The 26,588-nt window shown below is 56.7% G+C and overlaps 1 protein-coding gene and 1 long non-coding RNA gene across 3 annotated transcripts in view; both read left to right on the top strand.

Moving 5' to 3' along the window:
• LOC123577690 (c-Maf inducing protein) overlaps nucleotides 1-26,588 on the top strand; it is a 235,133-nt gene that overhangs the window by 91,895 nt on the left and 116,650 nt on the right. The window lies entirely within an intron of this gene.
• LOC123577692 lies at nucleotides 11,596-15,751 on the top strand. 2 transcript variants are annotated; one of them, XR_006702023.1, is made up of 2 exons: nucleotides 11,596-12,913; nucleotides 15,507-15,751. It is a non-coding gene; the product is annotated as an uncharacterized LOC123577692 (long non-coding RNA). The 2 variants fall into 2 exon arrangements; XR_006702022.1 differs by having other exon boundaries at nucleotides 15,511-15,751.

Below are 26,588 nucleotides of genomic sequence, written 5' to 3' on the forward strand. Positions count from 1 at the left end.
CCCCTGCCCCGCGAAGCCCCACGATTCCCAGGGTGCTCAGCGTTGCGGTGCCATCCTTTGGCCTTGGAGGCCTCACGGAGTTGTCTCATGTCACCTCCTCTCATGTTTGTTCGGCCACAGCCCGTCCTGTCACCATGGCTTGGCTTCAAGGGGGCGGGAATCTCCATCCCTCACCTACTGGGAAGGAGGAGGCAACTCAGCGGCCGTTGTCTCATGAATGTAGGTTCCGTGGGGCCGATTGTCGCCGGCCGGGGAGCCTGAGAGTGCCCTGCAGGGCACTGTAGTTTCCTGTGGCTGGTATGACACATTCCCACGAACTTGGAGGCTTAGAACCAACACCAGTTTACTGTCTCACAGTTCTGGAGACCAGAAGCCCGACATGGGTCCCCTGGACTAAAACCAAGGCATCAACGGAGCCGTGTCCCTTCAACTTTGCCAGCGTCCCCAGGCTCACGATGGCACTGCTCCCGCTCTCCGCCTCTGCCCCTCCTCCCTCCCTCTTACAGGGACCTTCTGAGGCCATGGGGCCCACGGGGTAGCCCAGCATCACCCCCATCTCGGCAGGGCCCCGCTTGCTATGGTAGGCCCTGTATTCACAGGTTCTGGGGATTCAGATGTGGACACCTTGGGGGGCCCGGGGGGGCGTAGTTCTGCTGACCACAGCGGGCCAGCCCTGGCACGAGAGACCCAGATCCCTCCCGCGCCCACATGTCCCCCCATTTCTGCCAGACATTGTGCTGGGGCCGGGGGTGACTAGGTCCCTGCCCTCACGCTTTCCAGTCCATCCCAGAGGGGAGGCCGACGTGAACGGGAGTTTCCACGGGCAGGCGAGTTTTATCGGGTGACCCGGTCTCCTCCTCCAGGGCTGCGGGAAGCGACTCGTCAGCTGTGGTCTGAGGGAGGAGGAGGGTGAGCGAAGTCAGCTGGGAGCACAGACCTGCAGATGGGTCTCGGCACCCGGGGCCTGAACTCCCTGTTGCTGGAAATCCCTCCTCATTTTTGTCCGCCGTGGTGGCGCCTGCTCTGTCCTCGGACCCTCCGCCCGCTGGTTTTCTGGAAGGTGGGAGGGGTCGGCTCCCTCCCTGCCCTGGTCTCTGGCCCAGCGGCCGTGCCTCCAGGAGGCTGCCTGGACGTGGCTGCAGCGATGTGGGAAATAGGACCCAGGACCATATTTGCAAAAGCAACAGAGTTGAAAGCTGGGCGGGCAGGCTGGGTTCAGCTGTTTGCACTGGGGGAAGCACTGGCCTCAGAGATGCCTTCTTCCTCCTCCGGCCAGAAAGGGAGGTTGTTTCAGACTCTCTGATGAGGAGCATCTATTCCAAACAAACCCTGCTGCCCGTCCGGTGCCAGCCTGGAACAGGGAAGGCGACTGTGACACCCGGGCCGCCCCTTCACGGCGGTGGCTGAGGTTGCTCAGGCCAGCGGTGGGGGTGGGGGTGGGGGTGGGGGGTGGGGAGCAGGACCTCAAGTCCAGCCTTGAGATAAAAACCGGGCACGCTCCGCCGGCTGCGGACACACCTCCCCTCCCCGCCCCGGAGATGCCATTGTGTCTTGTCTTTCCCGCGCCCTCGCCTCTCGCCAGAAGCTGTAGGTCGCACGGCCAACGTTCTTCCCTGGGGTGGAAAAAATCAGAGAATGAAGTACGAGCTTCTGATTAGCAGAGACAGAAAAATCACTGGCGGGGGAGTCCCTGTTTTGCAGCCTACCCAGGTCCCCTTGCTGTCACATGCCCGCACTCCTTGGCCTTCCAGCACCCTCTGGGCTCTGGACGCAGTGGGCAAGGGCGTCCAGTGGGCTGTGGGCAGCAAGGTGGGTCGCCACGTCATACTCGGTCCTGGGCCGGGAGGCGGAGGCTGCCTCCCCAGCTCGTGGGTGTGACGCGGCCCCCTGAGCGTGCCACTTGGGAACCGAAGTAAATAGTTGCTAAGTTAATTGTCTTCCTTGCTGAGCTCAGCGAGGGCAGAGACCCTAGGACGTAATCGGCACCCAGTAAGTGTGTACGTTGAGTGGAACCTACCTTTGCTGTAAGAATTGAGTTTTACCTCTGAATTAACCAGTTCTAGGTGTGTAGTTTAACCTCAGAGGAAATACCCTTCTCTTCCAAAGGTATTTCTACCTACTGTTCTGTAACTGAGCTCATTTAATGCGAAGAGAAGCGAAGGAGCAGGGGGATTCAGAGGAATCTCCTGCATCAGCCGGATGTACAGCAGACTAGTGGTGGTAAGTGGGGCATCTGTTCCACTGCTTTCCACAGCCGTGCCCGGGGCAGACATCAGTAATCAATCACCACTCTTTCCACTTGAGCCCCGATGCGGCTGCAGAATCCTTCCCAACTCACTTCCAGGAAGCCACCTCCAGGCATCTGAGAGGTCTGCGAAATCCCGAATCGGCAGATGGGTCCACGTAATCTAATGCGTCTCATACCTTCTACCCGGATTTCTACTCTGACTCCGGACAGTCGCCGTACTTTCGCGTTTTCTTCATTCCCTAGCATCAACAAGTGTCTGTCCTCCTGCAGCCGCTTTACGGGCCGAATAACCCTGGTCAGGCCACTTCATTCTTCCGTGGCGCTCAGGCCCTTGTCTGTAGATTGGAGGGAATCGTACACCTGGCAAGACTCCGTGAGACCCAAGCAAAGCACAGAACGCTTAGCACAGTGCCCGCTAGCACCTAGTGGCGCTCAAGAAACGACCACAGCCTTAAAATACCTTTGTCCCCCATCTGGGGCGGGGTGGGGGGGGGGCAGACTGAGCCCCTGGCCGCAGGTGGTGCTGGGCTGGAAGTGCCCAGCCCTTCCCAGAGGCAGTAAGCGTTCCCCAGCCTCTGGCAAGCCCTCCTCAGCAAAGTCCTGCAACGGGAGGGCCACCCTCTCTTGCCCTGGTGCCTCACCCCTGCATTCACAGTCCCAGGGGTCCACCCCAGGGGGCCTCGTCTCAGGTCTGCCGCATCCAGCAAAAAGCCAGAGCGAGAAGAAAGCCCGTCGTTTCCCCTCTTGCAGAAATCCACAAGAAGTATTTCCAATGTTGTCATAGTTATAATAAGCAGCAGGCATCATCCAGGGAGGGGAAACGTGACGGAGCAGTGCGGAAAAAAATACCCTTGGTTCCTTTATCTCCAGAGTGGTCTCTGTGGCTCTGGAGAAATCAGGGTTCCCCTGGGCTTAGGTGGGAACAGTTTTCTCCTTTCTGACTTAGCTTGAGGGCACAGAACTACGGACTTGCGAACATCGCTGCCAGGCCTCCCCAGGCCGGGGCGGGGGGGCGGTCCTCCGGCAGATCCGAGCAGGACCCTGCAGGCCCCAGGTCCCCTGAATGGAAAGGGCCTGCCAGGCAGGAAGTAGGTGGAGAGGGCACGTGGCCGAGAAGGCCCGGGGCCCCTCTGTGGCGCCTGCTGCTGTTACAGGCCGCTGGTCAGGGGCGTTACCTGGGCAGGTGTGTTTCGTCTTCCTTGCCCCTGCCGGTCCCTGTTTGTCCCTGGGTTCAGATCCCTCTGCCTTCTCCAGAACTCCACGTGCCCGACGTTGCTTCAGGAGCTCCCATAGCCACGATTTCGTGTCAGGAGCCCGGCCACCCTGGCAGTGCACGTATCTACCGACCCTACGTTGCTAGACTGGCTCTCAGAGGGCCGAAGCCACTGGCCTGAGGTCACACAGCTCCTAAGTGACAGAGCCAGAATGTGCCCCCAGTCCTCCAGTTCTGGTGCATGTGCAGTGGGGCCGTGTGGCCTCCTCACGACACACATTGGACCTTTGCCAGAACTTTGCCTGGATGAATAAATAAAACCAGCGGTAGGGAAGAAACTCAAAAATTAAGAGGCCAGCAGTATGAAATCTGGGAGGCAGATTTGACGTGGGTCATTGTTGAGAGAAGGACTGCCTTCCTGGCCCCTCCCTGCAGCCCCATGGCCTTAGGACAGCTGTCTCCGCCTCGCCGACCCTCTGCCCCTGTCCTGCAGGGGTCCCAGAACCCCCGTCCTGCCCTGATCCATCCATGACCATGCACGCTAGAGCTGGTGAAGCTGCTGGGGGGCAATTATTGCCACCGGGGCTGTCCTGAAGGGGGGGGGCCTGATTCCTGCCAAGTGATTGTTCCTTCTGGACCTTGTTTTCGTCACCTCTGACGCGGTTCAGCAGTAAAATAAACGTCTACGGCTGGGAACCACGAAGGTAACAGCCAGGAGGTAAACCTTGTCACGCAGTAAGTGCTTAATAAGTAGGAGCTTCTTCCTGGCTGTCCTTCATTTCTCTTACGACTTGAGTACCGTCCCTGCCAAATAGAAGCACCATCTCCTCTGCCTTCAGCCTTTGTTTCCCTGAAAAAGGCAGACCCGGTGAGGAGCCGGGAATCCAGCTGGGGAGGCATCTCGTTGGGGTCGGAACTTGGGCTCCGGGGTCACACCGGCCACACACATCTGCACGTCTGTGACCTTTGGCAAGCCACGTCTCTGGTCTGAGCCTCGGTTTCCGCGGCTGGAGGACGGGGGGTCATTTTGCTCCCGCCCCTGTGGTCTCTTTCACAGTCCCACCAAAACCTCGTCGGGTGCCGCGGCCCAGCGTCCGGCACGCCGTGGGTGCCCAGTGAGGACTCTTCTTGGCAGGACGTTGCGGATATCTTGGTGGATGTCGTCGCTGCCAGTCTCGTGTGTGTGGAGGGCGTATGTGTGTGTCCACGTGTGCGTTTGGGTCGGGGAGGGGGGGCTGCCTGTCAGAGCCCTTCTCTGGGAAGGGAGTCACGCTCTTCCCGCCCTTGCTGCGAGAGCCCCCGCTTTGCCAGAGCCACCAGGCGGCGTCATCTGGAGGGTCGGGAAGGTGTGGGTCTGGCCTGGTGCTGCCCACCACCGGGGCACAGCCCTTTTAAGGAGGCAGGGGCTGCCTGGGGGCTGGGAAGACCCTGCTGTGGCATCTCCACCAGGGCCTTGCCTTCCGATACAACCCGGGCCAGGGACCTGAAGAGCGAAGCCGGCCCCTTACCTGGCCACAGCTCACCTTAGTGTGCCGTCAGAGGCCCATTCTACGTGCTGGACCCCCCGCCCCCCGGGGGCTGGGATGCCTCAGGGAGCAAGGCAAATGCAGCTCAGTACGGAAGGGCCAGCGGCTGGCTAGGGACACAGGCATTGAATGTGTTAGAAGGGGACGTCTGCTCTAGAAGCTGTCTGTGGCCTTCAGTTGCTCCTACCCTTTGGCCGGATGCCCTTTGGTACCCTTTGGCTCCTACCCTTTGATGGATAATGCTGCGGTGAACGTGGGGGCACGGCTACCTCCTCGGGTCCCTGCTGTCGACTCTCCTGGGCAGGTGCCTGGGGTGGAGCTGCTGGCTCAGGTGGTAATTCTGTTGTTGAATCTGGGGGGGAATCTCCTAAGCGGTTTCCCGCAGCGGCTGCCCCGTTTTGCATTCCCACCACCAGCGCGCGAGACTCCGGGGCCTCCGCACCCCCTCGGCTTATTATTTTCTGGTCTTCTCGTAGTAGCCACCTCGATGGGTGTGGAGCGTCTTCTCCTTGTGGGTTTTGATTCGTGGTTACCCCGGGGCCAGGGCTGGCGAATGGGGAGCTCGTGTGTAATGGGGACGGGGTTTCAGGTTGGGAGGGTGAGAAGGTTCCAGAGATGGACGGTGGTGGCTTTGGCACAACAGTGGGGAAGGATTTAATGCTGCTGTGCGGTACGCTTATAGATGGTTAAAACCGTAAACTTTATATTACGTATATTTGACCACAATTTTTTAATGTTTATTTATTCATTTTGAGAGAGCAAGAATGAGCATGAGCAGGGGAGGGGCAGAGAAAGAGGGAGACAGAATCCCAAGCAGGCTCTGCACCGTCAGCACCGAGCCCGATGTGAGGCTCAAATCCGCGAACCGTGAGATCATGACCTGGCCAGAATCGAGTCAGATGCTTAACCCACTAAGGCACCCAGGTGCCCCACCACGATGTTTTTAAAAAAGGAGGTACCCCATTGGAGGAACCCAATTTGAAGGGTGTTCTGTAAAACCCCTGAGCAGTGTTCCTGAAAACTGTCAAGAACTTCAAGGGCAAAGAAGGTGGGAAACTGCTCCAGACTAGAGGGTGCCAGGGCGATACGAGGACACGTGTGATGTGGCATCCTGGCTGGGACCCTGGGACGGGAGAGGGGCCCTGGGTGGGGGACGCAGTGACGTCCAAACGACGCGTCCAGGTCAGCCCGCACTCGGTACCAATGCCGGTCTCTTGGTTGTGACCGGTGCTCCAGGGTCGTGAAGATGTCAACGTGAGGGGAAATGGGGTGACAGTGTAGCAGAAGTCGCCAGAAGTCCCTGTGCTGTCTTTGCAGCTTAAAAAAAAAAATTCTAGAACAATGTGAAAATAAAAAAGTTTGAAAGGAGGGGTAAGCGTCTGGTCTGAGTGGGGGAGGTCAGGGAAGGGCCCCACAGAACGCTGCTTCTGCGTCAGGGCTTGATGGTGGACTGAGGCCAACCTTGCCTGGGGCGGGGCGTGGGAGAGGTGAACAGGGGCAGAGGCACCCAGCCCACCTGCTGAGGGCAGCGCCCCCTGGTCACTCCTCCTCTGCTTTCTGTCACTGGGAACCTGACCACTTCAGGTGTCTCACGGAAGGTGGAGCGGAAGGGTGTTTGTATTTTTGTGACTGGCTCAGCGCATGTAGCGCGGTGTGCATCCAGCCCACTTTCTTTGTCCGGCCACCTCCCCGCAGACCCTTGGGTTGCTTCCGCCTTCTGGTCGTTGTGAATAATGCTTATGCGAACAGGGATGTTCGAATGTCTCTCTGAGATCTTTCACTTCTTGCGGGTCTACACCCAGAAGTGGGATGGCTGGATCATATGGTAGTTCTATTTTTAATTTCTTGAGGGATCTCCATACCGTTTTCCAAAGCGGCTGCGTTCTTTTACCTTCCCACGAGCCGCGGGGAGAGGCCGGGGATCCTTCTCAACACCACCCGAGGCCCAGGCCCACCCCCCACCACAAGGAGCGATCTGGCCCCAAATGTCAGCAGTGCTAAGGTGGAGAACGTTGGACGCGAGCGAGAGAGGGATGGAGGGAGACCCAGACTGAGTTCGCAGGGGCGGAGCTGGGCCCGTCCAGGCGTGCTGCCGTGAACATTGTGAGGAGCATGTCCTAGAAGAAGAAACACAATCATTGCAGCGGCGGAAGGGACCCCAGGAAGGGACCCACGGGAAGTGCCTTTCTTGCATTATCTTATTTAAACCCGCACCGCCGTGAGGGTGGCCGAGAATGTGTTGAAAGTGGGCCGCCCACAGTAGGTCCTCAGGAACCCGAGCTCGCTTTCCTTGCCCATTACGGACTCACGGCCTGCAGACTGGGACCCTGCTCCCCTGTGTACTTTGTCCTTCCGTAAGCGAGGCACAAACACCGGTGGTCAGGCCAGCAGATAAGGCAGCCGAACACACACAGCCCCTCCCGGCGGAACTTGTGTGGCCCGTGGTTGTGAGCGACGGGGTGGGGTTACCTGGCAACCAGGCCCACCGCCAGTTCTGCCCACCGCCAGCACCCCCACCCCGGCCACCAGGAGACTTCCTTCTGTGTGGGGTTCCCGGCTTCTTGGCACCCAAGGCAGGGCATGCTGGGCAGAGGAGAGGGTGTTGTTCCTTTGTTGTTCCATAGTCAAAGAGACACCAGGCCCGGCCCTGAACACGATTGACTGGGTTTGGGGAAAGAATGACGAAAATTTATTATTACCGTAGCAATCGTGGTTGTTTATTGAGTACCTGCTATGTGCTGGGTATCTCGCTCATGATTCTTTTGTTCATCTGTATAGAGGGCCTGCTGTGCGCCTGGCCAGGGCTATTCTGGGCACAGGAGATACAGCAGTGAGTGTGACAGGCAAAGTCTTTGCTTCCACAAATCCTATATTCTGGTAAGAAGAGAGAATAACTATGTGAACAAATACATAGCATTTTAAGTAGTCATAGGTATTTTTGAAGAAACGTGGCAGGGGGAGGTGAGGCACAGTGGACTCAGGGTGTCATTTCCTGGGGTCAGGGAGAATATTGGAACAGAGCCTTGAATTAGGGGACCCAGTTGTGAAGACATTTAGGGGAAAGTGTGTGTGTGCAGTGGGCGGGCACAGCATGGGCAAAGGCCCTGTGGCAGGAGCAGGAGTGGCAGGTTTAAGCAACTGCAAGGAAGCCAGTGGGGCTGGAACAGAATGGGTGAGAAAGAAGGTGGTGAGAGCCAAGACCAGAGAGAGTGGGGGTGGGCAGGTCACGGAGGGTCTTGCAGGCAATTACCAGGGCTTTGGGTTTTCTTCTGGGTGAGAAAGGAGTCAGTCGTTGGAGGGTTTTGAGTAGAGGAGGGACACAATCTGACTTTGGCTTTACAAAGCATCCCTCAGGGGCGCCTGGGTGGCTCAATTGGTTAAGCGTCTGACTTCAGCTCAGGTCGTGATCTCACAGTTGGTGAGTTCGGGCCCCGCGTCACGCTCTGTGCTAACAGCCCGGAGCCTGGAGCCTGCTTTGGATTCTGTGTCTCCCTCTCTTTCTGCCCCTCCCCTGCTCGTGCTCTCGTCTCTCTCAAAGAAAGACATTAAAAAATTTTTTTAAAAACGCATCCCTCAGCTGCTAGATGGAGAATAGTCTAAAACTCTGATCCGACGATTGTTAGCCGTGTGTGGCCGTTTAAATTTAATTGGGCACATGTAAAGTTGCAAACTGAGTTCCTCAGTCACGGTTGCCACGTTTCAGGCACTCGCTAGCCGGTGCGGATAGCGAGCATTTCTGCCATCCCAGTAAGTCCTCTCGGGTGGTGCCGTCTGAGGGAGGCCAGTGTGCCCACCGGGCACCTTCCAGGGCCGATGTGACAGTCCAGGCAAGGGGTGAGGCTGACACTCGGCCTCTTGGTCTCACGGGCAGAGGCTGTGACGGTGGTCAGTCTCGGCGCTGATCTGGAGGCGAAGCGGCCAGGACTTGCCCGTGGATCGGACGTAAGAGTGCAGAGTGGGCAAAAAGCCAAGGGCAGCTGGGTGATTGCTGGCTGGAGAGGCCGTCACCTCGTAACTCACCTGACTGAGCACATGATGGGCGCCAGGCACAGGCCGAGCGCCGTCCGGGCCTCCTGGAACCCCCATACCAGTCCCGTGTTACAGCAGAGCCCGTGGGGCCCCCGCGGAGGGGTGTGAGCTGCAAGGCCATCCTGCTCAGGGTCCAAGTACTAGGATTCCAACCCCGGTCTTCTCGCTCTGTTCACAGGGCACGCCTCATGGCACTTCTCTTGGAAGCCATCCATGAGGTGCCAGACCCTCCCGCCCCCAAGCGAATTCATCAGGGACCAGCCTGTAGTGCTGGCCATTCTCGGCTCTTGGGCCCGGGCGGTGGCCCCGTGAGAGTGGGTCACGTGGCGAAGCAGGGCTGCTGGGATGTCCACCCCTTCCCAGCGACGCCCTGCCCGGTCTCGGGCAGACTAGCCGAGCTGGCCTTCTGGGAACCCTGCGTGGCTCACTCCTCAGTCCGGGGCCAACTCTGTGAGCGCCAAAGGGCTCCCAAGTTCATATCTCACAACAGTTCTGTGAGGGAGGTGGGCATTTCCCCCATTTTCCAAATGTGGAAACAGGCTCAGAGAGGTGCAGTCACTTGCTCGAGGTCACACAGCCGTGATGTAGGAGGGGTGGAATTTGAACTTAGAAAGTCCTTGCTCTTTGTTGCTAGGATCTGCGGCCTAAGGGGGAAGCACTGGCGGGCAGGGCCTCCGTGGAGAGTCACGCGGTTGTCATTTCAGACCTTGTCACGGCCATGGGTTGAGTGGGCTGGAATTGCATGTGCCCTGGCAAGGCGCTGACCCCTCCGGAGAAAAGGGCTTCTCGTTCTTTGCACAAAGATTCCCCACCTCGCCAGGTCGTGGCCTGAATTGTCTAAGAGGTGGGGCTCCTTTTCTAATTCCCACAGCCTGGCTGGCCCCCCTGCATGGGGGACACAAGGAACCAGTGAGAACACAGTGAAGCCTGGAGGGCTGGCTGGGGAGGCATCTTGGCTCAATGGTCATGAGTTTGTGTCTTGGAGCCCACAGTGCTGAGTTCAAATCTCGGCATGGCCTCTTTTGCCTTTGTGACTCACGCAGCTCGTGAATTTCTATAAGCTGCAGTTTCCTTTGTGTTGTTATAAAGGGAATGTTGGTAATAATACCATCCTCCATCTGGTAGGGCAGCCCCTTTCCGTGCGACTGGCTGCATCTGCCCCCCTGCACGTTTTTTGGAGATTCAGACTCTCAGACCCTACCCTCCTGCACTCTAGTCTGGATTTTGACAAAACTCTCCAGGCAGCCCGTCGGCACATTCAACGCGAGAGGCCGTGGTGTGGACTGAACAAGGTGATTCAGGCACCGGCGAGCACAGGTAGTACGCTCCTCTGGGCGGGCACCTTCTGTCTCCTTGGTAGCTGTGTAGTCTTGAGCTGCCGGCCACGTACTCTGAACTCTCGTTATCACAGTGCTTGGTGGTGCACAGATGAGGCGCCCTGGAAAACAGATCGATGCCTGGAAAAGCTTCCAGGTGAGTCGATGCTCTCTGACCGTTTACTGCACCTTGAAGAGCCAGGCTTCCAGGGCAGACCACAAGCTGGAGAGGGTGCTGCTGCCCTGCCTTGAGGGCGGAGCTCCACGTGGTGCACTGGAAGAACCTCATACCCCCGAGCCCATGGCCTGAGGGCCAGCCTCGCCTCGCCTTGCAGTTTTAGGGCAGATCGATACACGGTTTGAAGGAGCCCCGGGCTGGGGGGTAGAGAAGCAGGCGGCTCTCACATCTCGCTGGAGCCCAGGTTTCAATTGGCTGAATAAATCTCCCAGGGGAGGAAAGAGCACAGAGCTCACCCAGGCAGGGGTGCAGGGTGGCTCGAGAGGGGAGTACACATGTGTTTGCGGTGGGCCTTGGTCAGTGTTGCCCTCTGCACACCACCCCCCTCCCCCCCTTAAGTCACCTTCCTTGGGAGAGCTCTCCTAAGACACGTTCATGAAGACTTCGACAGGGCAAGCCTTTTAAAAGTGCGCGTGTGTATCTTTGCATGTGCGTGTTATACATCTGATGCTCTTGGAGCAGAGGTAACACCACCCCGCTGTTAGAGAAGAGTCTCATCCCCATGGACTGCCGTTCTGAGCCCCTTGCTGGCAACCCCGGGGGCTCACGGGGGCCAGGGATGACGAAGACGAGGAAAAGGAGCAGAGCCCGCTGAGACCAGCCGCTCTTGACCGTGAGTGTAGCCGGCAGCACAGGCATCTGTTCCAGGAGCGTGGTTCCTGGGTAGGAGCAGCAGTGGTTGGGCTGCTCAGTATTTTACGTAAGCAAACCCGTCGGCGAAGCGTCCGACTCTTGGTTTTGGCTCAGGTCATGATCTCACAGTTCGCGAGTTCAAGCCCCGTATTGGGCTCTGTGCTGACAGCCCAGAGCGTGCTTGGGATTCTCTCTCTTCTCTCGCTGCCCCTCCCGCGCTTGCGCTCTCTCTCTGTCAAACTAAAATAAGAAACAAACTTAAAAAAAACCTAAGGGACGCCTGGGTGACTCAGTCGGTTGAGCGTCCGACATCAGCTCAGGTCATAATGTCACAATTTGTGGGTTCGAGCCCCGCGTCGGGCTCTGTGCTGACAGCTCAGAGTCTGGAGCCTGCTTTGGATTCTGTCTCCCGCTCTCTCTGTCCCTCCCCTTCTCACACTCGTCTCTCTCTCTCTCTCAAAAATAAATATTTAAAAAAAAATAAGCCAACCCTGGTAATTCTGATGTCGGTGACTGCAGATCACACTTGCAGAAATTGGGCATTGGGGTAAGAATCAGCAAGTCGGGCACATGATAGGTGCTCAGTCAACACTTGATGAGTTGTAGGTCTGTGTGTAGGAATGAATAAAACATACGAGAGCTCATGGACGAATGTGCAGCAAAAGAGTTTGCGAATGACAATATGCCGAAGGAGGGTGTCTGAGAAGGAGGGAACGCACGTGTGGCCGGGCGCGTGGATGAGGTTGGGGTTCCAGGACAGTGGGGGAGGGGCAGGACCTCCTGAGTGGGTTAAGTGAAGGGCGGTGCTCTGGTGTGTCTGGTGAGGGCCCGAATGTTCCAAGCGGGAGCTCGAGGCATTCTCCCCGAGGATAGGCTGGGTTCTGGGAGCGGGGTAGAAAGGGGACCGTTATTGTGGAATCTATATAATGTCCCTGCAGGGACCAGGGTCAGGGCAGCAGTGTGAACCTTAACCCAGAGTCTGGGCCCCGTCTGGGCCTAGAGTGATGCCTTTGACTCCACAGCTGACCTTCCACAGGGAAGTTTGTTCTTTTGGGTGCCGTTGGGCTTACTCTGAGGACGGGAGCCTTTCTCCCTCGTCTTCACTGCGGAAACCCCTGCGCATCCTGCGAGACCCACCGAGGAGCGCTGCCTGCGCGTGACCTTCCCCGTTCTAGGTGCGGGCCACCGCAGCCCGGCTCGGGGCGCTGCGGGAAAGCGATCGGGGCAGGGGCTAGAAACCCGTGGCCCCTTCGTCTCAGTCTCCGTCTGCGGCTCCGCCTTCTTCTGTGGCGTCACGCTGGAAAGGAGACTCCCCTGTTTCTCGCTCTTGTCTCCAGGCTCCCAAAGAAGCTCCCCATATGGCCAGGCCTGGGGTAGGGGCCGACCTCCGGACCAGTCACCGTGGCTACCAGGCGGCATCCTATGGTAACCATGGTGACCCCACCGCCAGTGGGGGCAGGGTCATTCGCAGGGGAGATGGAGAGCTTTCCAAAGGGTAGGGAGGGACAGCAACACGAGCGGCCCGGCCTGCACCCCACACCCAGGAAGACCTCACTTGCCTCCTCCCCTCTGATTCACGCTCCCAGTGGGAAGGCAGCATTCAGCACACCCTTCTGCCATTATGTTCATCTCCCTTGGAGACCGGGAGCTCCTTCAGGCCGTGCCGGCCTCGTCCGCCTTTCCCCAGTCCTGTGTCAGGGCCGGTGCACGGTGAGTGGGCACACGAGTCCCACGGGTGGATGTGCCACCTCGCCCCCTCCTCCGCCATTCGGGACTGGGACCAGAGCGTGTCTCCGGGCCCTCCCAGCCAGCAGGAGGCTTCAGGAGAGAAACGAGGGAGACGGAGGCATAGTCGGTCCTTTGAGGCTGAAATCGGGCAGCGGGAGACGTGGAGGACCGTTGACTGTCATTTGTTTGGACAAGCGAGGCTTCTGCCACTCTGTCTCGGCCACTCTGGGGGAGACAAAGGCGCTTCTGATGGGAGGCCGCCCTCTCCCCAAGAAGGAGGGCGCGCCGGGGCGGCTGGATGCGTTTGCTTCCAGATGAAATTATGTGCTTGGGGTTTGAGTGGACTTAGGCCTCATTCATGCATGTCTGTTTGCTCAGCCTGCCAGGCCCCCGGACCTGGTCTCCCAGCCTCCTGGGGACAGATTGGGGCCTTGCTGTTCTTCCAGGGAGTTAAGGAGCATTGTCCTCCCCTGTGCTCTCTTTCTGCAGTAGGTACTGCTCAGGGCGCCCACCCCTGTGAAGCTGGGAGGGGGCATGGCGCTGGAGCCACACATAGCTCTTGGGTTTGCGTCCCAGCTGTGCTACCCTTTAGCTGTGTGACCCTGGACATGTTACTTGACCTCTCTGTTTCCTCGTCTACCCAGTGAGGCTCATCTTGCTTGCCTACAAGGTCTTGGCAAGGTTCTAATGCATTTGTACCTGCTTCTCCTAGGACCCAGCAATCCTACTCTCAGTTATATTCCCAAGTGCTCTGTCCACCAGAAGACATGAGCCAGGATGTTCAAAGCAGCCTCAGCAATAGCCTAAAATTGGAAACGAGCCAAGTATCCATCAGTGGTAGAATGGTAAACAAATTATAGCATGATCACACGAGGGAATAGTATACAGCAATGAAACATGACGAATACTACAGATGAATATCACAGACGTCGTGTTGCACAAAATAAACCAGACACAGAGGGGTCCATACCGCATGATTCCGTTTATAGGACGTTCAAGGGCAGATAAAACTGGCCTGTAGCAGTAGAGGTCATAAGAGTGGTGACTTCTGGGGGACACACTGACCAGGAAGGGGCACAAGGGAGCCTTCTGGGTGTGGGGTCATGATCCCATGAGTGTGTTCATACCTGAATGTTCATCAGGCTTGTGCACACCATCAGTGCACGGGACCAGATGGAAGGACACCTCAGACCCTCCTGTCCCCCAGAGGGAAGGGCCCTGCAGCCATGATTGTTGTGTAGATGCTCATTGGAAGGAGTCCCAGGGTACACCCCCGGGTCTTAGCTGCCTGGTGTGAGAACCTGCTGATGAAGGGTCCGCAGCAGCCATGTTGTGCTTGCTGTGGCCGCTGGGCCTTGCGGGTCCTCATCGTCTTCAGAGTGCGCCGTGCCTGGTGTGGGGGCACAGTTGCTGCGGGCCGGGACCCGCTTTGTTTTTGCCTATGGCTGGCATATTTGGACTGTGAGAAAACACTGTGGCCCTGGGAGCATTTACTTAACCCTGAAGTCCTAGCCCCATGGTTGGAGGAGACAGACAAACAGACAGACTTGCCCTGGAAATCCCCTGGCTGTACCTCTGTGGGCCTCAGTTTCCACTTCTGCAAGCATGATGCTACCCAAGAGACAGCCTGTGTGGTGTGCCAGCCCTTTCTTGCTCCAGTGCCCCTTCTCCATAGGACCCACCTTCTCGTCCTCTCTGCGCCCTGGCCCTTCTCTGCTTGGTTTCCCCTGCAGACTTGATCACAGCGTAAAGTTCATTCACTCATTGCTTCTTTGGCAGCTTCCCGAAGGCAGGGACTTTTGTCTGTTCTGTTCACTGCTGTATCCCCAGCCCTTGGCACATAGTAGGCATTTCATAAATTGTTGTTGGCTTGGCACGGACCTGTTAGCGGCCGTTAGAAGGTTCTCAATCTTTTCACGCCCAGGGCTTTCTTTGGGGTAGAATTGAGTCCAGAGAACTTCAATACACTCACCCAGGGATGATGGGAGCTGTATGCCGAGTTGTTCAGTGTAAGATTCAACTTTTTTTTTAAGCCGGAAGTCACTGACAGAGGAAAGGCCCACTTTGCAGAGGTGGAAACTGAGGCCCAGAAAGGTGCAGGGCACCTGCCTTCTAGGGCAGCTTTGATAGTGAAGGAGGGCGAGGGGACCTCTGTGCCTTCCCCTTGGCATTGACTGGGGACCGTGGCACGGTGGGTTGAGACTGCCTGCCCCTCTGACTTCCAGCTTGTTCTCCTCCAGTGCTCCGGCCACATGCCTGCCCTCTGCCCACTGGAAGCGGGGACGTCAGGAGGGAGCTATGCTCCCATCCTCAGGTGCAAGGCTGGCTGCTCACTGAAAACCCTGCAGTCTGTGGGCCGCATGTCTCCCGTCTCGGCTTGGCAGGGGCCCAGAGCAAAGGCACCAGGCCTTGGGAGTGAGTCACTCTCTCTCCATGCCAGGCGGGAGCTCCAGGGGACAGGGGAGTGACCCCACAGGGTTCAGGCCACGTGGGGGGAGGCCCAGGCATGGCCCTCAGCTTGCTGGGGGACGAGGGAGGAGAGTGGAAACTTTGACATTTGTTTCTTACTTTCAAGCCAGTTAGTGAGGATCAACCTCACAGATCAACAACAGCCCTAAACCTTGGCTCTTTCTATTTGAGAAACCACAAAGGAAAGGAGAACTGGATTTGGCTACATAAAAAAAAAAAAAAAGGCACCCTTGAGCATGGAAAAACAGACCAACAAATCAGCCTTACTGTAAACCGATGTGAAAGGCAAATGATGAGCTGGGAAAATGCAGTTCCAGCATATTTGACAAATAAAGAGGTAAATAACCTTAATACGCAGAAAGTGCACATGAATCAATAAGAAACTGACCACCTCTTGGGGGGAAATGTACAGAGAGTAAAAGGAGAAATGCAGTGGCCAACAACTGTGAGGAAACGCCTCTCAGTAATGAGAGAAATAGGAATTAAAAAGAAACTACGAAGCAGGTTTTCACCTGGAAAACTGGCAAAGATTTAAATATGATAATGCATTTTCCAAGGAGGAGAGGTGCGTCTCATACTTTTGTGGGTCCTCCCCGTCCCGGGTCCGTAACCCCCTCCCTCTGAATCGGTTACTTTTTGGCCGTCTCTTGCCTTCACTCTGGATCCACTGAGAATGTCAGTAGCTGCCACTCGTGAGCACCTACTGTATGCCAGGCATCCCACACATGCCGTCTCATTCTGGACAACCCATGCGGCATGGTTTACCGCCCCATTTTGCAGATGAGAAAACTGAGGCTCAGCACGAAGGGACTTAGGTGACATCTCACATTGGATAGTGGAGCCAGAAATTGAATCCAGAGATAACTGGCCCTCAAGGCCATGATCTCCTTTCTCCTTCCCTTCTGGCCAACATTGGGGCCCTGGCTCTCTCTTGGAGAGGACACTGGCAGGGGTCCAGGCTGTCCTGGCATCTCTGGTCTTCAGTTTGACTTTTCAGAAGCCCCGGCCTGCAGGAGCTCCTCCTGCCACGGAGGCCAGTGGGTTACAGAGGCACATCCCTGTCTTGGCCAGGTGCTGTTCGGTGCTTTTGCTTTACTGGGGCAAATTATCCCATGAGAATCTGAACCCTGAACTCAGTGTGGGAGTGCGGTTTTCTCGTGAAACCTGGGAGCGCTGAAGGGCAGAGCATCTCACACACACATGTGTGCACACACGCGCACACACCCCCGTCTTGCCTGCCCTCGAGAGGGCGGTGTGGCCTGGTAGTGGAGAACGTGGATGAGGGTTCAGACTACCCGGGTTGGAGTCTGCTTTCTGCAGAGTGGTGGCTTTTCTGGGCGGGGGGTGGGGGAGCCTGGATTTGGAGGGTTGAGCAGTTTCCACAATGTAAATACTCCCGCTGTGGCCAAAACAAGACCGCTGAATGCAGACGAGGGAAGAGGCACACACAGCTGGCCTCCGGGAACCAGGAAGGGCCAGACCCGTCACGCCATGACCACTGCCGCGCGTCCTGGTGGGTGAGACCCGTGCTGCTGTGCGGTGAGAACCTGGGCTTGAACCTGACACGGCCATTTCCCGGTGATGCCTTATTCCGAGCCTCGGTTTCCTCCTCTACAGAATGTTCTGACAACAGCTTCCTTGAAGGTGGGGGTGGGGGGTTGGGTTCAAAGTGGCCGAGGCCAAAAGGCCCTTTCACGCGGCTTGTCGCGTCTTCAGTGAGCGAGCCACGCTGTTGTGTCATGCCTGGGCTGGCTGGGCTCTGAGCCCTGGGCCCTGGCCAGGGGACTCTGAGCATCTACAGGCTGAGCCCCTTCTTCCTTTAGGCCCCAGCAGGGCCTGGGGAGGGGACGTGGGGGGGGGGGTGAGCGAGGGGCTGAAAACACCTGTTTGAAGCAGATACCCGCTATCCAGTTCTGGAGGCCCCTGGTTCCTGGTCTCCTTCCCACACCACCTTCGGGTCTTCAGTCATCAGCCCCGCCACCCCCACCCCACCCCCCACCCCACCACCCCACCCCCCGTTAACAGCCTCAGTAAAGAGGGAGGAATAGCATTGGCCATACCTTAAGAGGCTTCTGGTAGGGGCTTCCTTCCAAGGAGCAGAGTACGGAAAAGGGGAAGAAAGGAATAACCTGACAGTGGAGAAACCTGCCAGCATCCCTTGGCCCGCCAGTCACGGTCGTCGGCAGCCATGACGAGTCATGTGAGGGCATATGCACCCTGGCTATGATGTGAGGAGAGGGGCACCGTACCTCTGGGGACCTCCTCCCTCCAGCCCACTAGCCCGGTCTAATCACGAGAAAAACATCAGACCAACCGCCCCTGAGGGACATTCTGCAAAATACCTGACTGGCACCCCTCACAACTGCCCAGGTCATCAAGAACAAGAAAAGTCTAAGCAACTGTCACAGCCCAGAGGAGCCCGAGATGACGAGACAACAAAGTGTAGTGGGGTGATGGGATCCTGGAACTGGAAAGGAATGTGAAATAAAAACCGTGGAAATGCGAATCAGGCGCGAACTTTCACTATAGTATTATTTCACTAGTTGTTAACAGGTGCACCACATTCATCTATGTAGGGGAACCAGAATGTGGTACCTGTGGGAACTCTGTGCTATCTTTCCCATTTTTCTGGAAACCTGCAATTGTCCTAAAAAGTGTATTAAGGGGGGGGGGGGGGAGGCGTTCCAGAGAGGTGTGGACTCACATGGTCCCCTCCCTGGTGAACCTCAGTGTGGAGCTTAGTGGCAGTGTGGGCTGACGTGTGCCCCGTGCATTGCCTTGGTTGGTCACACCCTGCCCTGGCCAGCGAGTGTGCACGGTGGCCCTGCCTCCCACGCCGGGAGCCTGTTCCCTGACGCCCAGGACGAATCCCAGCCTCTCCTTGCACTCGCTGACCTGTGCTGGCAGACCTCCTCTCTTGTTCTCCTCCACTCCAGCCCCCTCAGCCTTCGTCTGGCAGGAGGAAGGGCGGTGAGTAGACCTCCACCATGGGACCCTTGGTGGACTCGCTCACCAGGAAGCCCTTGGCCCCGACCCCGGGCACCAGCCCAGGACACTTTGATGTGGTGTTCTGACTGGTCCTCCATCCAATTCCCCTCCTTCTTTGCCCAGGGATTTTTGCACGTTCTTCTCAAGGCTCCAGAGACCTTGAGCTCACCATCTGAAGTAGCCGTCTCTTTCCTGGGTCTCCAGAATGGTGGTTTCTGGCAGCCGCCTCAGACTCAGCTTCCCCATTTCTGTCTCCCGCTTGGCTGTGGTGTCCACTCTGAACCTGCTCAGGGCAGCATGCAGCCCCTGTGAGCTCTTTCTGTGGACAGGAGAACCGTGGGGGGAGCCCTCCTATTCAAGGGCAGGACTCTGGGGGTCAGTCTTGGAAAGGGCCCCCCCTCCTCCCTGGCAAATTTCACGGGGTGGGATGGGGGTGGGGTATGCTAGGTGAATGAGTTCTTTTGCATTCTTTCTTGGAATTATTCAGAGTTGTTACTCGTTCTGCTTCTTGGCCTTTAATAGTGGCCACAAAGAGGGGGGAGGAGCCAGTGTTCTTTGAGCACCTCCTGTGTGCAGGCACTTTTTATTTCTTCGTTCCCCCCACAACGCTCTGGGAAAGAGAGTCTTACTGTCCTTATTTACAGACGAGCACCTGAGCTTCCGAGACGCTCACAGGGGTTGAGCCGGGATCTCAGAATCCATTCAGTCTGATTTCGGATCCGGGCTCCCTTCTACATGGCCCCCACTTGCCTGATGGCTAGCAGCCCCACAGTCAGAGGTGCCCAAGGTCCCTAGTGACAGTTGTGAAATCGACCTGACGCCTCTTGTGGAAAGTGACATAGTCAAGGTCGGTGACCAGCCGAGACTTCCCCGTTCTGGCAGCAAGAATCCCTCTTTCCGGAAACCCCTCAGTCCCAGGCAGACCAGCATTTCGGCACCCCTGCCTCACATCCACGTTTGTTCATGTTTCACATGCTCAGCAGCCCCATGGCCACCATATTGGATGGCGGAGGTAGAGAACGTTTCCATCATCACGGAAGGGTGCTGGTCTAGAGGGTTAGCCCTGCCGGGGCTGCCCAGCCGAGAGCCCAGGGAGCCCCCCGTCTTACTTCCCTGCACTCAGCATCCTGCTGGAGCCTTCATCTCTGGGTCTCCTCGTCACCCCACAGCCCTTCTGTCCAGACTTCCATCCATTCCCCTGAGGCCCCCCGCCCCATCCTCCCTGACCCCCACCTGCTACTTCTTGGCCAATCCCAGGCTGACCATTGCCCGGCCACAAGGCCCTTCCCAGCCCTGGGAGTCCTCCCACTGGCCAGCAGGGGGACGTGGACGGGGTGCTTAGTTTGGCAGTGGGCACCGTTGGCTCAGCTCCACAGGGCAGGCCCTAACCGGGGCTTGTGGTGTGTGTATGCTCCCTAAGGAAAAGGCGATGCTTCAGCGGAAACTGAGAGGCTGCTGGAGGCTTTCCTATTGGACAGATTGGGAAACTGTCAGTCACTGAAGAAGTGAGGTGGGGGGCGGGGAAGATAGTGGAAGGTTCTGGAAGAGTCTTTGACTTTAACCTGAAATAGTCCCTCCACTTGGCTCATTTTCTTACCCATCCGCGAGCAGGTTTGCTGTGCTCGACGCTGTGCTCCGTGCTGGGGACGCATAGGTGACCCCTGGGGGCAGTTCACCATCCCTACTCTCAGGGGTTCGCAGACACTGGGGAGACACAGACGCATGAGTAAATAGTCACTTTGCAACTCACTTGGTGCTTATGCCACTGATCCTGAGTATTAGGATGGACCAAATGGAAGACGGTGGGGGCAAGGACCATATTGTCCCCTGGGCGTCCCCAGGGCTCCACGCACAGTAGGTGCTCATTAAGTGCTTGCTGGAGAAACGTTTGTATCAGGTGTCGTCGCCATCTACTGAGTTGTCTCTCATCCCTCTCTCCTTTCTTCCTCTGAGAGGGGAACTTTCATTTCTATAGCGTTCAGAGAGGCACGCCCTCTTCTGGAATGTACTCAAGGAGAGTTGCCTTATAATGTAACTAAGGTTAACTGAGCACGTGCTAAACTCTTTGCCCTGATTGTCTTTTTAATCTGCCCAACAAATTATGTACGGATGGGGGACAGAGGAGGAAACTGAGGCACAGGAAGAGCTGGGCGGTCCAGCCCACGTTGTGTGGCACAGCAGTGGGACAGGGATCCCCCCGCCTCCTCTCCAGCTTTTCCGGGCTCAGAGCACTCCTGAGATGCTGATTCGGACCGAATCGTCCCCGGCACTGACTCCTTCGCCCTCGGCCGCCACGCTGCCTGTGGAGACGGTTGCAGAGCTGTCGCGAGTCCAGTGTTTCCAGGAGGCTTGAAGCACGGGCGATGTGGGCTTCGGGGAACAGAAAACTTTTTCTCAAGGTAGGCTTGTGGGTCTCCTGAGTGATGATCAGGGCCCCAGGAAGGAAGGTCCCGCACGGAGGCTGACTTCATCCGTGAGCGTAGAATAAACAGCAGGATGAGGGGCCCTAGAGGCCGCAGCTGGGGCCCAGGGACACACTGCCCTGCTCCCCTCCTTTACTCGCCCGGTGCCTCCAGGGGTGCCTGAATTCCTGCCACCGTGACCACCGTGGAGCCCCAGCCAGAGAGCTTTGAGCTGCGTGTGGGCGCTTAGGAGCTCTGAGTTCAAGTCCTGCCCCTGGACCATCCCAGCTGTGTGAACTGCGCGTGCGTGAGGAGGAGTCTGTGTCTCTCGGGGAGGAATGTGGTTCTGGCAAAGCGTCTGGCTCGGGGTCTGACCAGGGTTTGATCCCGTAATGAACACCGGAATAAATTTTGCAGGCTGCCTGAACTCTAAACCGTTGTGAAACGAGAACAAATGTTTATAAACGCTCATTTTGTGCTCATTTGTGCTCATTTTGTGCCTGGTGCTGTTCTACGCGCTCTCTCTCTATTATCTCACCTAGTCCCCGTGACAACTCTCTGGGACGGGTGCTACCATGTTTCTTCAGATCTGAGACCCCATTGCTGGTAAGATAACCCTCTTCTCTTCCGGACCTCGGAGAGAGAAAAGAATGTAGCAGAGCCTTATTACCCGGCCAACTTTAAGGGAGCTTCAACTGTGTTTGAACTGACGAAGTACGATACTGCTGCATCCATTCTACATGAGGAAATCAAGGCACCGAGAAGTGCCTAACTTCTCCGCGCGTAGCTAGCCAGAGGCAGAGCCAAGACTCCAACGCTGGGGGCCTCTTACCAGAGCCTGGTGCCATAGCCACTGTGGGGTGCTGCGCAATTACGAGAACTAGCGTAGAACGGGGAGTAAGAGCACAGGGTGTAGAGTCAGATGCAGTTGGGGGTCCCGCTCCTGGGAATTACTGGGTGGCTTTAAGTTGTCCCGGTGCCTCTAAGCCTTGGTGTTCTCAGCTCCAAGTGGAAGTGTTAGGAGCGCTTGGCCCCAGTGGAGGCTGTTCTCTGCTGAGGGTTTGACCGCCAGGGCAGTCACCATCGTCACCATCAGCGTCATCCCATCGTCACCACCACCACCAGTTCATTCAAAGTGAAAGAGGCTGCATATAAGTCTCTTCCCTGCTGTCCCCGGGGGCTTCGGCACGCTGGATGCAGTGTCTCACCCGGTCAGCGGCAATCCCAGCCCTGAGTCCCGGGACTACTGGGTCTCTCCTAGAGTTAACCTGCGGGCCGTCTGTACGAGGTGCAGGTCATGTGTGTCTTCGGAAAGGAAAGACGGGGGCATTTTAAGTGCTTAACCCCTATCCTGAGAATAACAGGCCATCAAATTTGAGTTGGAAAATGAGAGCGTTTTGGAGCTGATATGCGTATAATGAAGGAGTAGGAGAAATCCCTTGATGAATTCTTTGTGGAGCACCAAGATGGAACACAGTGTGAGTTCTTTGATCCTGGGAACAAGCCCAGGGTTCCCATCTGTCCCGCCTCAGGGTCCAGGACAGATGGAGAGTGAGATGAGGTATTAGCCTCTGTTTCCTCATCTGTGAAATGGGCACTGTAACGCTGCATTCACTGCAAGCCCCATGCCTCTTCTCTTCCCTCACCATACTTCCTCTTTCTTATACCACTTTTTGGGAAATAATTGCGTGATTTTTCTTATCTCTGAAAATTTTCTCCTGCTTAGGCAGCTTAGAGGATGCTTACAAAGGCATTTTCTGAAGGGATGTCGTTAGAGGCACAGTGGATCCTGAGCGCGGAATGCCAGGTCAGATCTTCACCTGTGCAGGGAGGGAGAGGAGCTTAGCAGGAGGTGAGACTGACGGGGAGACTGGTACCACATTGTCCAGGGCCTCGAACACCACCTGGAGGGATTTGGACTTTTTCCGAGAGCTAAGGCGGTGCCACCAGAGTTTGTTAAGAAGGGCATTGGTGTTTTCGTGCGGTTGAGAAGGACTTCTTCCCAAATGAACAAACTGCCACCCTCATCCCCAACCCCTGCCTTCCCGCTGTTTCCAGGAATGTCTTAGCCTAGCATTTCCTAAAATGAGTTTTGTTATACGATGTTAAGAGGGGTGCTAGCAAAAAGTAAGAATGACAGCCACCACCACTGCAACAGAACAAACACGAGCAAAGATTCTGTGACATGGGTATACAAACAGTAAAGGCAGGTTTCTTGGCTGCAGGACTTCTCAGTGCCTTTAATACGTCATTGTGAACTGTAAACGTCAGTAAGGGGAGTATTAGAGACAGTTCTCCACGTTTGTTTGTCTGTGGGACCTCTCCCTTCCTCCCTCCCTTCCCCTTTCGTCCAAAAACGATCTCCTCTTGGAACCCACATTAGAGTTGACTCTGTGATTTTCCTGGTCCCTTTAGCCCAGAAAGTATGAAATCTTCATGGATGGGCTGATATGTAGGGTATTTTTCCTGACCAGTTAGATGGGGACAGCTTGGGCCTTTCCATATGGGAGACGTCACGACAGGCTGTGCACAGGACAGCATGGTGGCCTCTCTCGGGGCTGAGACTGGGAGCAGCAACTCCAGTCCCTGTGGGCACTGGCCGGTGCCGTTGCAGATAAGCCAGACCTCTCTCCACACTGGTCCTCAGGGAAGGACGATGACAGAGATGAGCCCAAGCCACCTGCTGCCCCGGAACCATCCACTCCTGGGAGGTCCAACATCATTTGACATCAGCTGACCTCTCCAGCTGTGTCTTTCTCTCTCCTCCTGGCCGGTGGGATCGGGGAGGAGCGTTGGCAGAGTCGGGAGACAGGTGTTCCAGATTTTGCTCAGTTTCTGCAGCTCAGGAAATCAACATCCCTCTCCTGAGCCTCTTTGGGTTCAGGTGAGAATTCCATTTGACCTTGGGGCAAGCACCTTGCCCTATCTGTGCCTCAGTTTCCCCTGAAGGGAAATGGGGATGCCACCACCTCCCTCATAGGGCTGTTGCGGGGGTGCTCAGGGGTCATCTCATAATGGCAGGGGGGAAGATGGGGGATGAAGGGCTGGTGGAGGTCAGCTGAGACGGATGGCTGCAGCTGGGCCTCCTGGGCGCCTCTCTGGGGTTCAAGGTCTTCCTGTCCACCTCTCTGCCTTGCCCCCTTTGGCCCTCACTTACTCACTTGAGCCACCCACAAATCTAGTACCTTCTTCTCACCCAGGACAGCCCTCTGGACTTTGAAAGGCAGTTTCTGCCTTGAAAGCCATTCTGTCCATTAGGGAAAAGGGTTCGCCTTGAGTCTCCTTCCTGAAGGAGTCAGCAGAAACCCACTGGGCCTGTTTTTGGGTGTCTCTCTGGGACGATGGGAGGAGACGTGGGCTTGGAGGGTGTTTCCGAACCAGAGCAGAGTAGGAGAGAGGGTCCCAGGTCCTCCTGAGCATCCCGTCCGCCTGAGGGGCACCTGCCTCATGCTTTACCTGTCAGGACTCTCGTTCAGTTGAAGAAAGTGTCCTGCTGCTCGAAAAAAGTAAAACGATAGAACAGGTTCGCAGAGTACTAAGCTGGGCTGGATACGTCCCTGGTCGTCTAAGGAACAGGTGTTTCTGATAGAGCACAACCAGTCAGGATGTTCAGGTCCATAGAGTTCCTTCTCTTAGGGTCCTTGCAAGCAAGGACAGGTAGGGGCAGGGGGCGCCTCCACACCTGCCTTCAGCCGCACCTGCCTTACCAGCTACCCCGCCGCTCCCCCCTCCTCCCACCCCTCCGGACGTCCTCGCCATCGTGAACTGAGTGTTTGCTGTGTTGAGCACTGGCGTCCATCGTCTTTTCTCATTTCCTTACCTTCGCAATGCCGCGAGGGCACGGCTGCGACCAGACCCGTTTCCTGGTCACACAGGAGCCTGGGTCTCCCAGCGCCAGAACCTTTGACACGGTGAGCTTTGTGCTGGGCACTGAGCTGAGGATTTAAAAAACTCAGATCAAAAATTCGCACACCATGACATAAACCGTTCTAAAATGAATAGTGTTGTGCAACCACCTCCTCTGTCCGGTTCCAGAACATTCTCACCGCCACTAAACTCCTTGCCCATTAGAAGTCCCTCCTCACTTCCTCCAGCCCCTGGCAACCACCCGTCGGTGTTTTGTCCTGTGGTTTTTCTGGAAACTTCAAATAATTTGACTCGTACAATCCGCGGTCTTTTGTGAGCGGCTTCCTTCACGCGGGATGATGTTTCCAAAGTTCATCTGCACTGTGCCATCTGTCAGTCCTTCATTCTTTTTTATGGCTGATTTACATTCCACCGTCCGGACGGACCGCATTGGGTGTAGCTGTTCATCCGCTGATGGACAGTCGGGTTGTCTCCACCTTTTAGTTACTGTGAATGGTGCTGCTGTGGGTGTTCACGGTTGTGTGATTCCCTGCTTTCAGTTCTTTTGGTTGTTGCCTCAGAGGGGAAGTGCTGAGCTCAGCATTCGTAGGAATGGCGTCTTCTTTAATCCCCACAAAACTCCCAGAAGTAGGTACAGATGGGGGCACTGAGGCACGGTGTTGGAACCACCTGCCGTCACACCAGACAGCTCCCAAATGGCAGAGTCGGGCTTTGAATTCAGGGAGTGGGATCCCCGGAGCCCAGGGCCTGGAGCTGCTGCTCTCTGTCTCTGCCACATCGGGCCTGAAACCAAAGGGCCGCCCCCCACGTACAGGAATGCTGCACTGCTCAGCGCAGCGCCCCCCGGATTCCTCCCTGGAGCATGTGTTTGCTAACGTGCCAGCTCAGCCCCCGTTTCTCTGAGCCGGATGAGGCCAAGGCCCCGTTTTTAAAAATCACTTAGGCTGCGTTTGAGAAGGACAGGTGGGGTTAGGGTTGGGGACGGGGACCAGGAAGGGCTCCTCTTGGAGTCAAAGCCCCGCCCTAAAAGGTGGTGAGTGGCCTTTGATTACTTCCCGGTGTTCCACGGGAGCGTTTTTCAGCTGCAAGAAAACTCCACTGTTTGAGTTAGCGGTGGGCCTCGGTGCCCGTACACAGAGGAGCCCCTCATCTGCTCTGAGACCACCACTCTCCCACAGGCACACTGATCGCAGACACGGCCCAGAAGCCCAGGAAGAAGCATCCCCAGAAGTGGCAGCCGACATACACTGAACTCACAGCCTTCGTTCATCTGCACCCTGGGCGCGGCCGACAGGTGTATTGCTTGGGTTTCTGGGACTCTGGAAGGAGATGCAGCTAATGAATTAGGAGGAGGAAGGGAGGCTGTGATGCGCTGACATGCTGTCCTCGGAGAGCTGAAATACCTGACAGCCCCGAGTCTGGGGAGGAGGGGGAAGTGACAGGGAGAAAGTAAGGGTACAGCATGCACAGCAGTTGGGGACAGTCAGTGCAGAGGCCGGCCGCTCACTCACGGCTTCGGGAGCTCCCGACGGTGGCAGTGTGCAGTTAAGGATGCTCCACATGACAACTGTGTCATCAAGAAAAGGGCAGAGGACATTCCACGTGGTCTGTTAAAGCTAGGAGAGAGGACACATCTCTATCTAGAATCCTGAAAATTTTTCTAAAGGGCCTTGGCACTCGGAGGGTAAGGTCTGGCTTGCGTTGCCTCTGACCTTGGCTGCCTGGTGGGGCAGTGAAAGGGGGAATTGTTCCTGGGGCTGCAAATGGGACCCTGCCAACATCTGGGCTGCCCGGCGCCTTTGTCTCCCCGCTGACGGCGGGCAGCGCTGGGAAGGTCCTGAGCCCCATGTCTGTGTGAACGTCTCCCCCTGTTGTCACGAGCCCTGCCCCCGAGGTGGGGGCCGGGGGCCCCGCACAGCAGCAGAGGAAGC

This window comes from Leopardus geoffroyi, chromosome E2, assembly GCF_018350155.1.
Source record: "Leopardus geoffroyi isolate Oge1 chromosome E2, O.geoffroyi_Oge1_pat1.0, whole genome shotgun sequence".
In the NCBI taxonomy this organism is placed as follows: domain Eukaryota; kingdom Metazoa; phylum Chordata; class Mammalia; order Carnivora; family Felidae; genus Leopardus; species Leopardus geoffroyi.